We start from the raw sequence: 17,725 nt of genomic DNA on the forward strand, positions 1-17,725 counted from the left end.
AGAGAATGTGCACTACCCTTTTCCTTATCCTTTTGTGCTAGCCTATCACGGTTAGGTTTCTCCTTTTTACTTCTAGTGTGCTGACATAAACTCCATTCGTGTATAAATAGATACTTGGAGTATGTGTGGGTAAGGATATGTTTATACTATGGTCTCTACACACTGTTGGGTGTTAATGATGTCGGTGGAGATGTTATAGTAGCTCGTTCTTGCTATGCATTTGAATTTATTGTTTTTCAACCTTGCGAGTGATTGTCATGAGATCAAAACTGCATTATTTGTTGTGTCTTGGGCATGGTCTTTGATTCTCCTCTCTCTCTCTCTCTCTCTCTCTCTCTCTCTCTCTACACACACACACACACACACACACACACACACACACACACACTTTCTTTTATATAGTGAAAACTTTGAGTGCATTATATTACAAGATAGCTATCCCAGAAAAAACTGGTCAGCTGAAATATTACATCAAGAGAAAATATCCATGTAGGACAAATATACTTAATGATCTATGCATTGAGTTTGTAGACAATCGAAGAGCGATTGCTGCAAAGAACGACGAAAGAAAACAAAAGGAGAAAAAATTGGATCACCAAAGCTAGAGTCCAAAGTGCTCAGTAGCGAACCTAGATAAAGAACAATCAAAATTCAGCCGTCTAAGAGAATCTCCAAACAACCATAAAAGCTTGCCAAAAGAAGCTTGAGAGAATCTCATTCTCAATCTATGTTGAAGGATGTTTAAGAAACTCAGTGTCTCGGGGCAATGTCACAAGATATGAGATATGGATTCCCTCGAAGCTAAACACTGACGACATATAGTTGGAGCAATATGTCTGTATGATAAAAGTTGCCCAGATGGAATACCCCCCAACAGAACCTGCCATAGAAAGACCTGTTGTCCGCAAGGGAACCTTGGAGTACCAAATCTGCTTCAATCTCTTTTTTCACCATTTGATCGGATGATGCAAAGCCCAAATTTGATTTGCCTTATCCGACACCCAGGGTGGTGATAGCAGAACTTTATATAAAGAGGAGATTGTTATATGAGACAGCTTCAATGGATGAATGGACGAGTATAAAGGAAGAAGAGTTCAATCTTGAAGCATGTCTTGAAGTTCTAAAGGCGGTATTGGTAGAAATGGTTGAAGCATGCGAGTAATGATTTGCCAGACATGATAGTGCATTCCTAATTCATATTTTGCAGCAACCAAAGGGAAGGATAAAAGAGTGCCATCATCCTTAATAACATCAGTCAAGTGCATTAAAAAAATAAGAGCGTCGGGGCTCTTGCAAGGCCAAGGGAGGATGCTTTCAGCTCGCAAAGAGTTACCTTCTAGAGAATCTCGTCCATTCTAGTGCAAATGTGAAAGAATATGCTTCCAAATCAGAAATATCAGAGAAACCATCGAGCGGCGCCCTTTGATTTTGCCTTCAATGCAGCCTAAAAGAAACTCCCATTGCGTGGGATGCCAAAAACCAAAAGTAGGAGAGGTGATGTGATCAAGTAAAGAGCGCATCATAGCAGCCTAAATTTGCTCATCTTGAAGGAACTGAAGCATCATTTTGTTTTTGTGGGCTAGAATGTGAACATGAATATTAAGAATATTTAGCCCTCCATGCAATTTGGGTGAGCATAATCTTTGTACTGGAAGTAATCACTCAAGGCTTTCTTGCCATGATTTGACCATTAGAAAATATCCATAATGGTGGACATGAAGGAAGACAGATCCTTCTTAGTGAAAAATATCAATGCTAGATAAAACTTTATATAAGCCACCAAGATAGATTGAACAATGCGAAGACGGACATGCAATGGCTAAGTAGCCTACCTCCAATATTCTAATTTTTTCTTCAATTTAGCAAGAATCCAATCAATCTGTTGACGTCGAGTAATGCTCCAACCCAAAGGATATCCAAGATGACCGATCAATTAAGTTGGTGGAACAATTTCCCCTGGCCAGAGTAGTCTGTGCCAACCCTTAGAGTGCAAAGGCAACAGACGGGATTTCTAAAAATTAATGTGAAGGCCAGCAGTCAATCCATACAAAGGAGAGCTTGCATAAGCGAAGAAAGATCCCTTCGAGTGTTTTTTGGCATGAAGAATGAATCATCTGCATAAGCCTGAGCAACCAATGAGCGACTTGCAGGAATTTTCAGACCATGTAGTATATCTGTCGCCACCAAATGATCAATATATCGAAGCATTGGATGCGTGGCTGTAGCATATAAATTAACACTGAGAGGACAACCTTGCCGAGTTGAAGAGCGAAGCGTCTAGGGCTCTAATATGTCTCCATACAAAATGCATGCAGCTTTGCTATCTTGATAAAGCTAGAAGATGACATGTTGTAATTTCTGACCAAATCCGAAAGCTTGCATAGTCTGAGCTATAAAATTCCATTGAATGGTGTCAAATGTGTTTGCAACATCCACCTGCAAAATAAGAAGACCTTGTTCTGTGTACTTGGCATATTCAGTCCCAACATAAGCATTAGCAATATTATTAGTAATATGCCATCGTGGAATAAAACCATACTGAGTTGGATGCAGATCATCATGCAAATATTCTTTAATCCGATCAACTACCGTTTTGGTGATGATCTTGTATATCATCAGCATCAAAGTAATAGGCCGCCAATCAGCCAAAGATTCACAAATGGGCTTCTTGGGAAGAAGTTTGACCAAACCTTTAGAATCCGACATATATTGATTTTGCTAAGCATTATTGATCATTTGGAGCAAAGGCATTTTTAGCAGATCCCAAAAGGCCAAGAAAAATTCTACCGTTAGACCATCCCAACCACGAGATTTCCATCTACCACATGATTTAACAGCATCACCTAACTCTCTTTCAGTGAAAGGAGCTTCCAAGTCCAAGGCTTGTGTACAGTTAGACCATCCCAACCAGAAGATTTCCATCTACCACATGATTTAACAGCATCACCTAACTCTCTTTCAGTGAAAGGAGCTTCCAAGTCCAGGGCTTGTGCCGTTGAGATAATTGGAGTGACATGCTGTAATAATTTTTCCCTTGGTGAAATGACCTCCTGCAAAGGTGGATCTACATTCCCAAACTGAGTGGAAAAATGTCCAACACAAGTTGCAGCAAGCTGTACCCTAGAAGAAGTCCAAACACCATCCGATAACAAAACCCTGCAAATATTTTGAGAATGCCTTTTGTAATGCAGCCGTTTAAAAAAATGCTTTGGACAAGTGACCTTTATCCAAAAAAGCTCTCTGTCATGCACATGTCTCCCATTTGGCTATTTTCCTATTATCATTACATTGCAGATAACATTTTGCCTAACATAAAGTCTGATTTTCTTGAGAAGAAAGATTTCTGAAGTGACTCATCTTTGTCAAAGACTGATATTGAAATTTTTCGTGTGTAACATTGTCTTGCAAGGTCTTCATGTGGCTTTTGCCATAATGATGAATAACTGCTTGCATTCTTGCAAAAAAGCTTCCCAAGCAAAATTAATGCCAATGGTAACCTGTTGAGACAATGGTTGAACCACATCTTTAACCAGAGCCTTGTATGCTTCATGTTTTAGATAACTATTGTTGACAATGAGCAGCCTTTTGTTGATAAGCCGATCATTAGGCATCTCATGAAAGCCAATCCTCAACCACAAAGGGGCATGATCATAATGTGTGAAAGTGTAATCCACCCATAAATTGGTAGTGAGAATATCATAGTGCTGAGAGGATCAACCCTATACCACCGATTCAACTGAGCCCGATATGCAGACTGAGCATTGTGTTGAAAAGTGTAACTGGGCAGCACAAGCTGTGATTCTTTCCACAGATCAATAAGAGGGAGCTGAGTCAATAAATTGGACCAATGCTGAAGCTCAGAGGCTAACATGTGATTATGCTCTGAAGTACTATCGCCTGGTTGAGGAGCATTATTAAAATCTCCACAAACGAAGGCATGTTGCTTCCAGGGATAACTTTGCATATCTGCCCAAATTAAACCTCTCTGCGAGAAGATTGAGGTGCATAGACCGATGCAAATTCAAAGACTTCCCCCTGTAGAAGGCCAATATTGGATGATCAACCATTTGCCTTGACTATCATTCATAGCAACCACTCGCTGAAACTCATGTTTCACCAGGAAAACCACACCAGAAAAAGAATGTTCTCCCGCATAGAAAATATCATAACCGGCAAAATACCCATGATGACCAGCATACATATGCTGATTATGCTCTTGCGTGTGTGCGCGCACGCATAATTTTTTGGGGGGGAGTGAAATCTATATTTGTTTATAAAGCAGTTCCCAAAGAGGGAACTTGCCATTACAAACATTAGAAGATTTCAATATAAGGCAAGTAGATAGAGGAATCTATCTGATGAGAGCACTAAGACAATCATAGTATTATTGCCCGAGTGACATTCGAAAATAGGGAAACTTGAAAAAAGTGGAATCTCCAAAGAGTCTATGATTTCTATCCTTCCATCGAGTCCAGTGGTCCCAATATCAAACCCCTATGAAGAAAAGATGAGACTTTGGCCTCGATGGATAAATGCCAAGTATCCAAAAGCTTGCCAAAGGAAGCAGTAGGGAATGTGGCTTGGAGACATTGTTCTAGAAGAAACAAAAAGTATCGAGTGATAGGGAAGTGCCGAGAGAGAGAGAGAGAGAGAGAGAGAGAGAGAGAGAGAGAGAGAGAGAGAGAGAGAGAGAGAGAGAGAGAGATGTGTTAAAGGCACATGGTGGAGAGGGAGAGAGAGATAGGGTAGGCTAGGGAGAGAGATAAGGATACTCAAATAAAGACAAAATGGATTGGAAATGAAATAGCAAGAACAATGAACCAAAAGGAACTTACATGACCAAAAGGCTTGATACTTGATGGATGTGACAAGTGACAAGTACATCTCTCTTATAGAGCACACACACACATAAGATACCACTGTGTATATGGGATAATGACAGGTAGCATCCATAGGACATTCTAGAATAAAACACACATGAAACATTCACTTTGACTTCATGTTCCAACAGCCCACCATGAAGAAAATGTGAGGGACTACTAGAATGGAACCCAAAATCGAACATGACAATGATGGCGTCTATTGCTCTATGCATTCTTGGGAGATTTGCAGTTCTGAATTTGCATAATCATGGCATCTGAAATAGATATTGAAAACCAGTGAAGCACCCTTCGTGCTCTTTCCAGCCAAGCTTTATGATTCTTAACTTGTTCTGTAGTAGCATTTCTTTCTGGCAAATTAGGCTCTTTCTCATCCCTTGTAACCTAATCCCAATAGCCTTTTCCAATCAAAAAGTTCTCCATTCTAAATTTACAAATGGGATAGTTATGGTAATCTAATTTCTCACCAACAATCTGGATGATATTATCAGACCCACTTGCATTTGCCATAGTTACAAAAAAACATATTCCTGCAACTTTTTACTGTTTTGGACTGTCAATATCTTTCACACCTTAGCTTGGATGCAAATACTGTCAAAAGCAAAAATGTAGCCAGTGAATGGTCTACAAATTTCCAGTTCAGTGCAGATCCAAATTCCTTAAGGATTTTCTGATATCTGCTGCTGAAAACAGCCACCTGCACACTTTTGACTGCAGTCCAAGAACTTCCAGTTACCACTACACAACTGATCAACTGAAATCAAAATGGCACTTTTCTCCTTTCAGTGGCAAGGCAAAGCAACACACCGACCAATAATGACAATCAAGGTATCCAATAATGCCTCACAATATTCCAATAGTCAATCACTAGCAGCTCATAGCATGAGCAAACAACAATCAATATGTAGCCGTAATCAGGCATAAAAAGTACAACCACTTGCTAGGCATCAAGATCCTCAAACCAACCACTATATCACGGCAAGATCAAAGGCATCTGATCCATTGCAAATATTCAAATATCACTGCAAAATCATGCATCAACCATGGACCATATCAGGCCCCAAGATGCATCCACCAGTAGTATGTCACTAGCATAGGATCACCTGGCAATATGACAACAGATAAGCATAACCTCATGCATAGTCACTGTCAACCACTGTCTCTATAAGTGTATGTTCCTACAAGAAAACCTATCCCTAGGCACAAGTCTACCACCCCTAAAGTGGTGGGCTATGCGAATCCTTGTAGTAAAATGAATAAGAAAAACGATTGTAGTGTAGAGAAACAAGGCACCTGTATTTCTTTTTCAACTATAAATGGCAACTAATCTCTTGAGAATCTTCAAGAGGTCTTCTTCCCTCAACCTCCAAGCTTTGATAGATAGTCTTCAATAGACTTGAGTAGATGCAACTTCCACAGCTTCAATATGCCAGATTTCTTCACAGGAATTTTAAAATAGCAATTTGGGGATGTAAATGATCGAATTCGGCCAAAAAATAGTAATGTAGAGTATTCGTTTGTAAAATTTTGACGTCCTGACCAAAAACTGCCTGTAGAAGAGAGGACAGCCAGGAATTCTTCAACACCGGCTTAGCATGTCTCTCTTATCCTCAAAAACGACCAGGGTTTTGCCTCAACACACCACTCTACCACAACAGCTCACCCATAAGCATTGAAATGCTCTGATACCATGTCAAAGAAGATAGTGTAGCGAAAGTGGGAACACCTAGGTATGAGGAAGAACACCAGGAGGGCAAGCAGGCTCCAACACATAGTCTATTCCATACTCGAAGGAAAAAGACAGTACATCCACCAAGTGAACACACTAAAAAGAACTAAAACCACAAGATAAGACCTAATTGGACTGATAAGAACTAACCATGGGTATGAACCATGGTCTGACTACTACTAACTACTAACACACCAATCATAGTGCCGATAGGCATATCCAACTATCCGTAACATATCTGTGGGATAGCATACCTGAGCTTGTCTTCCAACATTAGATGGACTTGTAGTTGTCCTTTCCTGTGACGTTGGAGTTGCAACAACGCTCTTGAACCTTGTCAAGCCATAGCTTCCTTTCCACAAGGCTGAGGAGGCATGGCATTTAGTGAAGAGGAAACCGTCTAACGCCAGGATGGTAAACTGACGGGATCAGACAGGGTTGACAAGGATTTGCATGTAGCATTGCTCGGCTTGATGGCATATCGGCATGCCAAGAGTCTTCCAGGAGTCTAAGAGTTTCTCTAATAGGAATTGAGAATGGAATTGCAAAAGTGAATCACCATAGGCTATGGATTCTTAAGAAGAATTGGGACAACTTCGACACAATCTGTAGCAAAATGGAAGGATGTGTATCCAACAAAGAAGATGGAGATCTCTAGCATAATGATGGAGATGAAATAGTTTGACATGAGATAGGCAGATTCTTGTCGATAGAGATGAAATGGGGAGGCAAAATAGTTTAACGTGAGATAGATAGTTTCTTGCCAATGTAGATGAAATGGTTTGATGTGAGTTTCTTGCTATTAGTAAAATTAGAATCAATATTTAAAATTATGACATGTGGCTCCAAGAGAAGGAACTATTTCATTTCATGGCACAGTGCTACTTGCCTAAAGATTGCTAAAATCTGTATCTTCTATAATTTATAGTTTGAGGCACAAGGGTTCATTAGGGAAGCTCAATGAAAGGTCAAACTCTTTAGAGATGGTCCCTAAAATGTTCATTTCAGCTCAAGAACACGGGCACTTACTTTTCCCACATGATTGATGCTCCCTGTCCTACCTCATCGTTCTTTATATGTTTTACATCTGCAAGGGAGAATACACTCGACTAGTAGTACCTTCTTGTCCCTTTTGATCTCTCATGCTTTCTATTTCATGAGAGAAGTATAAAGGAGGATTCATTCTATTTGCTTTGCAAGATGATTGTATAACCGGGAGCTCTTGTCTTACATGTCCTACATATAAAACTTTATAGTAGAAGTGATTCAATTTTTTTCTTGCCTATGGTATGTAATGTTGCTCATTATTCAAAGTTTTAAATGTCTTATATTCAAATATTTTCTTAAATATATGGGCTGCCATTCGTGGATACCTAGGTGTCTTGATCCTTGGTACTGAGCAGGTCTTTTCTATTCCCTCTTTTTCTTATTAGATCTGTTCACACTTTTTGCCACATCTTTTGAGAGGTAGGGACCCTTATAATTTAACTATTTGTAACATACAAGGTTGACTTAATGCTCATATGTAATGATTTATAAATGATGTTGGTAGATGGAAGTTTGCAATTCTTCCCGTTGGAAAGGTTTTACAAGAAAGCACATATATCTTTTTTGAAGGAAGTAGTTTTCCGTATGGTATCAACAAATAATGATGTTTATATGATGGATTAAAGAGACTAGCTAAATAGGTGGCCACAAGAAGTATACATTCCAAGATGATTGAAGATATAATCATGTTTTGGAGCTAGTAATTGATGCCATACTCTCCTATGCTTTAGAAATGAGTAATGGTTGTCTTCACCAGGAGGATATGCCACTTGACTAGCCAAATGGCTTTAATGCCTCTTTCAAAGCATTACGATTTGGTAAAGAGTATGCTTAACCCTCCAGGTACCTTTGAGTTGTGGTTGATGCCTTGTTTCTCTTGAATTGAAAAATAGCCCTTCCAATAGATCATATTGTGTAGAAAAGAGAGCTTCATAAAAGCCTCTCCAAATAACTTAGTAGACATTTGATTTGGCACCATTAATTTGGATCTAGAGTTGGCTCGGGAACCATGGATGGCACTTGCAAAACACTCATCAATGCTTGCCATAAGGATGACTTAACATTTACATGCATGATCGTTTGTCCCTTTTTTATCATGTTGCATTTCACCTATGGAAGTCCCCTTCACAAATGGAAATTGAAAAAGCAAAATGTCATGAAGGAATCCGTACATGTTTACAGAGAACTATTGTAAATAATTTTTTTCTTAAATTTGGAATTTATGATGTAGTTCTCTACCCTCTAAGGAATTGCTTTTTGGAAGAGTATTAATTCAAATTTATTTAGCATAATTTTAACCATTCGTATGTGGAAAATTGGAGAGCCTAAGGACCTTGTTATTGCTTAGCTAAGGGAGTGACAAAGATAACAATTATGGGTTGGCATTGAAGCATGCAGTCCCACAAATAGGGAACATGTTCTAACATGACTTTTTTTGTGGATGGATGTAGGTGAGTTGACCTTGACGCATGTTTTTTGGTGGAAAAGGGGAGTTGGTTTCTCCAATAACTACTTCTGGACTTTGTTTATAATGATTATGGAAGGATCATGAGTATACGATGATCCTCATAAGAAATGATATTTGTGAGTAATCTTACCTTTCGGATAGTTGCATTGTACATGAGCATTTTGATAGGATCTATAATATGACCCTTTAGAAGAGGATGAGAATCTTTTTCTAGGTGATCTTGTTTTTTATCCATGGTTGTATAAGTAAATATTTCGATTCACTTTTTCTTTTTTGAAGGGAGGGAAGTACCTCTATTGAAATGTACTACTATTAAAATGTATGGAGTATGAGTTGAGCACTCTAATGGAGATCCTTATAGGTTATGGCCTCTATTATGGATTGAGAAGTCACTGTCATTTATGTCCTGGTATGAACTGCAGATGGATTAGTTCTAAGAATTAGATGACCCGTGTTTCGTAATGAAGGGGCAAGAGTATGATTTTCTATTATACTGCACTTGATTATTGGGTTTGGACTTTGAATGAATTTGTCATTTAGTGAAGTTAGGGATGTAAGATCTACAAGCATATTTTATATTCAAATCATCATCACACTCATGTTTAGATCTACAAGCATCTTTTCCAAACTAAAAGGGAAAATTTTCATATAAAAGCCATCCAAAATTTGAATTTCAATTCAATCCGCATTAGCCTTAACATGCTGGAAATTGAATATCCCAAGAGTCACTTGTGCATGTTTCTTTTTGCATAGCTTTGGGTGTTAGCCTGTAGTTGCTTCTAATTAATTTCTTCTTTTTTACATTCAAATTCATGTTTCATGTAGATTTACCTTCAGATTGCATATAGGTTAGTACAATTTCCTATAATTTGGTATAGAGCTTAAGGTCCCAAATCCCAAGTCTGAACATAGTAACATCAAATTGCTATGGTGACATTATGCAAATGGCTACCATGAACCTCAAACTCTGAGCGTGATGTATGAAGAATTTTCCCTGAATCCACGACTTCTTTGTAGATCTTCTACTAGTGTTGTTGCTAGCCTCCCTCAGTCCTACCACGCTACTAAGTTGAAAAAGCATCTTTTTTATTGTGCTATTGCTCTCAAATTCTTTATTGTTTCCCGCATCATGTTGTATCTTGCCTAGATTCTTGAATTTCTATCCTACTACTAGATGTTCTTAGTTTGTCCCATATTATCTTGGGTTGGCCTGGTTTCTACCTAGTGTTTCATGGATGGGCCCAATTAGGTGGCCTGGTTTTGGCTCATTTTGTCCTAGATTGTCTCAGACTCACCCAATTTTCCTAGTTTGTCTCAACCCAGATTGTCTCGAATTATCCATGCTTATCTGCCAGATTCATCTAGATGAGATAAGATTTACCTATATTACATTTGCTAGATAAATAGAGAGTCAGATAGATAGACATAGACATAGACATACATAGACATAGAGATAGATAGATAGATAGGTAGGTAGGTAGGTAGGTAGGTAGGTAGGTAGATAGATAGATAGATAGATAGACAGATAGACAGATACATGCATGCATTCACGAATGCATGCATGCACGCATGCACACACACACACACACATTTTTTTTTTGGGGGTAATTCATGGGGCTTATATTATAAGATTAATATTGTACAAAGAGTCTCCTAAAAGTGGAGAGGCCAAATCAAAAACACATAGAAACTATCTCCATGCAGGACTTGTCTAGATCACCTTCCTTACAGGCATCATAAACTGATTGCCTTAAGGAAGCTCTAAAGAATTCATAGGGCTAATTGAAGTGTTTATGCATGTATGCCATATTATGTTCAGTCCAGAAGGTCCATAGAGACCAATATCTAATCTAGTGAAGGAGTAGAGAATAGGGTCTCAATGGATTAGGACATCTACCAAAAAGCCAAAAAAATTTCCCAAACCTGTTATTTGGGAATCTAAGGCATAAAAACCTAGAGATCTTTTGAGTCAAAAGCTTGGAGCATTGACAAAACCATAATAAGTGTGGTGCTGTCTCTGCATGTGCCTGGCATCATAAACATGTAGCTGTGGCAGTAGCTATCTTCCTCTTAATCAAAGTAGTTCCAACTGACAATGTTCCAGTAATGCAACGCCAAAGAAATAATCTTTGTTTGAGAGGTAGCTTGGCCTTCTATAAAATACTCAAGTTCCTTGACCACCAAGCGAGGGGTTTTTGCATATGCCATAAATGATTTGCCTAAGTGTGTATCCAAGGCATGGGCTGTAGTAGCCTATATGTTGTCATAGAGGTGAGTTTGCTTAAAGCCACAGGCCGCATATTCAGCCCTTTAGGACATAACTTCCAGTTAGCTAACCTGTTATAATGTGAGAGCTGGGGAATGGGCAAGAAAGGCTGTAGAAGATCTTTTATTTTCTTCCAGATAGGCCTATGGTGCATTCCAAGCGTTGGCCATGACCTGTGGAAAAGTAAGAATTTGCCCCTGTTCATCTACCACGTCTGCAATACATCTGATACCCATTTTACTCAGGTTATATGATCGGATAGGCTCTTGATAAGCAAGAGGAGGATCAAAAACATCACTCCAAAAGATGCTCTCACCCCTTAAAGAATTAGCATTAGGGTTTGCAGGATCCCATTTGATATTGGACAAGACCTCTTTCCAATCATGAATGAGTGCCGAGGCAAAGGGGCAGCCTGGGATTTTCCCCATAAATTTCCCAAGTAAAAGATCCCAGACATCCACTTCCCATTTGCCATAAAAATGGGTCTGCACAGTTTGACACATGTGGGAAAGCATTCTTGTCCATGGCTATTCTTGCTTAAAGAAGGTGAGCAGCGATGATACCTTTCTTGAGAGTGCATGATAGTGAATATTAAGCACATTCAAACCACCACATTTTCGAGGAGAATAGATAAAATCCATTTTCAATAATCGGAATGCCTTCTTGGAGGCCTTATTTGTCTAGAGCAAGTCAATGGCTTTTGACATATAAGCGACAATTTCTTGAGTTGTCCAATGTAAAAGTGGCAGAAAGAATTGTATATATGCCATAACAATTGACTGCACTATCTTGAGATGGACATGAAGTGGCCAAAATGTAGTTTTCCAATATTTCAATTTTGCATTTAGCTTATATTATATCCATTTAAGCTACTGTTTTTGAGTGACCAGCTAGCCAACAGGATATCCCAGATGCCTGATGAGAACATGAGGACCTAATATCTCTCCTGGCCAAAGTATGGCATGCCAATCCCAACTCTTTAGGGGTATTAATTTTGATTTCTCAAAATTAACATGCAGTCGTGCTACCAGTCCAAACAGAGATAAGGCATCCATTAATGTGTTCAACTCTTGCTGGTGTATTTTGAGGCATAAAAAAAGAGTCATCTGCATATGCCTGAGCCACAAAGTTGGATGCTCCTGGCAACTGAAAACCTTTTAATTTCCCCTGTGAGGTAAGATGATCCAGATATATAAGCAAGGGGGGAGTGGCAATGGCATAAAATAGTGCACTGAGAGGGCAACCTTGCCTAACTGACCTACCCAATGTCCAGGGTGTAGACAAATGATTGGCCAATATACATTGGGCTAAGGAGTCGTTATATAGCCAATAGATAGCTTGCACCATTTTTGGTCCAAATCCCATCTTGCTCATTGTATGTGCAATGAAATCCCATTGAATAGTGTCAAAAGCTTTGGCTATGTCTATCTGTAGGATTAAAACATCTTGTGCAGTGTATTTGGCATACTTAATGGTAGTCATGGCATCGGCAATGTTATCATATATTTGCCTTCTAGGCACAAATCCATATTGAAAGGGATGTAGTCTATCATGCAAAATAGTATGCACTCTATGTACCAGCATTTTGGTTATGAGCTTATATATCACTGGCATTAGGGTAATGGGTCTCCAGTCAGATAAATGTTCATACAGATTTTCTTGGGAATAAGCTTGAGTTCATCCCAAAATGCCAAATAGAATTCCGCGGTTAGACCATCCCATCCTGGAGATTTCCCTTTGCCAAGATGGAGCAGAGCATCATGTAATTCTTCTGTTGTGAATGGTTGATCCAAGGATAAGGCATCCTGCTGAAGCATGATTGGTTGGACATGTCTCAAAAGAGCTTGTCGTGCATCGATCACAGGTTGAGTGGGAGCTGAAGGGGCTACAAATAGCTTTTAAAAGTGATTATGACACTCATGATCCAGATCATAAAGAGATTGAGTCCAAGTGCCATCGATCTTCCTGATTCCGAGACAGGAGCTCTTCCTCCTATGAGTGTGTAACCCCTTAAAAAAAGATTTGGAGGAGCATACTTTGTCCATGAGTGGTGTCATCCGTGCATGGACTTGCCACTTGTTGAGTTTCCTTTGATTGTTTTCCTGTAACAATGATTGATAATGCAATAAATTCTTTTGTTGGATTGCAGATAAATTCTGAACCTGTGATAGCTTTGTGAGGGATTGCACTTGATATTTGGCATCTATTATTTTTTCCCTCCAATCAGCCATATATGATCTGTCATATATCTTAATGACATGCTAAGTACGGTGCACAAAGGAATCCCAGGCATAATTCAAGTCATAAAGGGCATGTGCCTGCAATGGGGCAATGACATCTTGTATCATGTGTCTGAAAGAGGCATGCTGAAAATATGCCACGTTCACATGTTTGAGTCGGATGGTATGTGCAGGCAAATCATGGGTGGGCATACCAAAATCCATTGTCAACCAAAGAGGAGCATGATTTGATAGAGAGAGATAATGATCCACCGTGATTTGTATGGTGAAATCAGTAAATTGCTGTGTATGTAGCAAGAACCGTCTATCTAGCCTTGCCCAGTAATTGTGGAGAGCATTATGATGATATGTATATCCAGGCATATCATGCTGCAAGGTTAGCCAGATGTCTCCTGCCTGTGTATGTGCCATAATATGATTCCATTTTCTTTGCTCAAGCTGAATCATGTGTGAGTTTCCTGTAGTGTTATCTCTAGGCATAGGAGAATTGTTGAAGTCCCCTCCAAGGAAGGCAATTGATCTCCAAGGATATGCAACAATAGAATCCCACATTTCAGCCCTTCTGGCAAATACCTGAGAGGCATAAACAACAACAATCTCATAAATGTCACCAAGAATATTCATCTGCATAACCATCCATCTCCCTAGGGGATCATTGTAAGAAACTTGGGGCTGTAAATCATGTCTGACTAGCATGGCAATGCCTGAATAATCAGAGTCTCCTAAATAAAAAATATCATATCCTCCAAAGGAACTAACATCTCCAGCCATGGCATGTTGATTATGCTCCTGCAAACATATCACATCAAGCTGGTGCCTCATGACATAGCTCCAAAATAGCCTCCATTTGTTATTGTTGCAGAGGCCCTGGATGTTGTAAGTAAACAGATGAGAGGAACACACATATATACAAGAGCAAAAACATATGAAACCAAGAAAAACATGTTGCTTGTCTATGTCTCAGCCATGGCATCAACATCACCTAAAGTTGCAAATGCATTTGCATCCTCATAGACAAGGATGTTCCTTTGGATCACAACGTTCCAAGGCTCATCAAGAGATGGCTATGAGGAGGAGGTTGTATTTAACTGTCCTGGTAAAGCAGAGTCCGCATCCCGATGCCTGGATTGCAAAGGTCTGTTTCGTAAATTAATCTTTTTCCTTGAAGTCTGCCACTCTTGCTAAGAGTCTGAGTCAGAATCTACTACCTTTGCCTTTCCTTTGTCTTTAGCCTGACTCTGTGCATGCAAAGAACCCTTGTTGCCTACTTGCATCACAGTTTTGGCATTCTTTTCACCAGGCTTGTTAATAACTTTTCTCCCATCCTTAGGCTGAGTGGGTGCAGCATCCCTTGGTAGGTATGGCAGTAGGAGGAGGCTGATGCAACACAGAGGGGCACTCAGAGGCCAGGTGTCCAAATTTATGACATGAAAAGCAAGCACTAGCAAAAACAACCCATTTCAATTTGAAATAATTTTCCCCTAGATTGATACCATCAATCTCAACTGCAATAGAAGATGGTGTTTCTCTGTCCGTGTCCTAGAGTATGTGAAATCTGTTCCTGTTGCCAACATTGCGGGGTTTACATATAACTTGTCCAAGAGTAGAAGCAATAGTAGCTAACTGTGGATGCATGTAGTCAGGGAAATCTACTACCTTGACCCATACTGGACAGTTATGCTTGATAAGACTATGATAGTCTTTGTTGGGCGACCAAGGCATAACACACACACACACACACACACACACACACACACACACATATATATATATATATATAGAGAGAGAGAGAGAGAGAGGGGTAGATGGATGATCATACGGTAAAATAGGCTTTGTGCCTAATTAAAATTGGCATTTGACCACAACCTATGGACAAAAGGGCACATTTTTTGTTCACACAAATATTTGGGGTCTTGTGGGATTGTAACCCTTCTAACTTTTCCTAGCAAACTAGTTTTTCTTTTGGCTATTACAATCTTTCTCCTTTTCAATGATGTACTATTGCTTGAGTCAACTTGTGTGAATTGGTTTGGACCAATAGGCATAGGGTCCCCAGTTGGTGATCAAACACACACAACCCCACACTCAAGCACTCGCTCAACCATTGAACCAAGCCCCCGGCTGTTTTATTAGTGGATTTTAATTGGATTGTTTCCTAGAGCTTGTATTACCTCTATTTATTGTACTCTAGATGTGTAGGGAAAGGTGGGGGATGGGTTTTGTAGGCGTTTAAATGCCCACGCATGCATTTATGGACGTGGGCATGCTTGTAGGGAGGGAAAGGTAGGAGATGGGTTGATCAAAAGGTAACTAAAGAAGCAGCTTCTCAAACACATGTAAGAACAAAATTTGAAATTGGTGTTAGACGTTAATCCCTAGCACAAAAGGTTCATCATCGTGAAAAAGTTTTGATTGGATGATCGACTTTATGAATCATTGTTTTATCGATATGGGCTTATTAGTCCTCGCAAGGCATCTTTACTCTCAATGTCATCGAATCTGGTTGAAAGTACATGAGGTACATTTAATTCACTCCTACGTTAAATGGCAAATGCTTTTGTAAGCCTATGATAGAAAACACTAGATTCTAGAAGAAGAGCTATTCAAATTAAAATTCGGTCCATCATTGAAAAGAAGAAGTGTTAGTCCACTAATAACAAGACAATAAACTGCTTTATCCCTCATTAGGGGATATGAGAAAGTAGCTAAAGTTAATGCATATAAGAGCATAAAAAGGAAAGAGTTCACACAGGCTAGTTAGGAAGGGGAGTGGAGACCCTTGTCATACATTTAAATTCCTTAGATTTGACATTTATGCTCATGCAAAAACTTATTAGAGAAAAAATTTATTTAACCCAAGCGGGAATACACTAACGCAAAATTTGAAATTTATTTAACCCAAGCCAGAATACACTAACGCAAAATTTGAGGACCATCTTTTCTATATCTGGCAAAGGCAAGGATAGAAGGAAGTAGGGTGTATAGTCAAGCTAAAGGCTTGTCCAAAGTTGATGGAAACATGGATAAAAGAATCATAGAGTTTCCATTAATCAGTTCCGAGGCAAAGGTTTACGTGTATGTAAATGGAGTGTTTCATACATCAATGAAAAGCAAAAGACAACACGGGGATATGAGAAAGTAGCTAAAGTTAATGCATATAAGAGCATAAAAAGGAAAGAGTTCACACAGGCTAGTTAGGAAGGGGAGTGGAGACCCTTGTCATACATTTAAATTCCTTAGATTTGACATTTATGCTCATGCAAAAACTTATCAGAGAAAAAATTTATTTAACCCAAGCCGGAATACACTAACGCAAAATTTGAAATTTATTTAACCCAAGTCAGAATACACTAACGCAAAATTTTGAGGACCATCTTTTCTATATCTGGCAAAGGCAAGGATAGAAGGAAGTAGGGTGTATAGTCAAGCTAAAGGCCTGTCCAAAGTTGATGGAAACATGGATAAAAGAATCATAGAGTTACCATTAATCAGTTCCGAGGCAAAGGTTTACGTGTATGTAAATGGAGTGTTTCATACATCAATGAAAAGCAAAAGACAACACTCAGTGCTGCGCAGCCGGGGAATCGAACCCCGGTCAGTACCGTGGGAGGGTACTATGATACCACTACACCAGCTGCACTTAGCGAATGATGATTTCAAACTTGTAAATATATAATGTTTTTTTAACGGTACCCAAAGTTCCCGACCTCTAGAAAGTTCCTCTGCATTATGGCTCGCTTCAGTGCTTTGGTGTTTGCCGACTGCACATTATCCGATGTTTTGCTTGCAGCTGCTTGCTTGAGACCAGCTTGTGGCATTGGGCCTTCTATTCGGTGGAGCCTTCAGCGTGGGCACACTCGTGTTGGCATGAAGAATTCGCCCAAAGTGCTTGATCATCCGCCGTGGCCAACCGACCGCCTTTGGATTTGCAATGCCAGTACCGGCCTAAGATTATACCTACGCCTACCGTGGGAATTATGACACCTTCACGCTTACACGTAAAGTTTTTCTTTTTGGAATTATAAGCTACTCACAGAACTCAAAGGTAGTTACGGTCAGCTAGCGATCCAGTTCAAAGTGCGCTGCTCACATCTT

The 17,725-nt window shown here is 39.5% G+C and overlaps 1 non-coding gene across 1 annotated transcript; it reads right to left on the reverse strand.

The window, feature by feature from the left end:
* Positions 1 to 17,199: 17,199 nt before the first annotated feature.
* TRNAG-CCC (transfer RNA glycine (anticodon CCC)) lies at positions 17,200 to 17,270 on the reverse strand. Its single transcript has one exon. It is a non-coding gene; the product is annotated as a tRNA-Gly (tRNA).
* Positions 17,271 to 17,725: the final 455 nt, after the last annotated feature.

The sequence above is a fragment of the Dipteris shenzhenensis genome, chromosome 3 (assembly GCF_047967505.1).
Source record: "Dipteris shenzhenensis isolate YYH24624 ecotype China chromosome 3, Dip_SZ_1.0, whole genome shotgun sequence".
NCBI lineage: Eukaryota > Viridiplantae > Streptophyta > Polypodiopsida > Gleicheniales > Dipteridaceae > Dipteris > Dipteris shenzhenensis.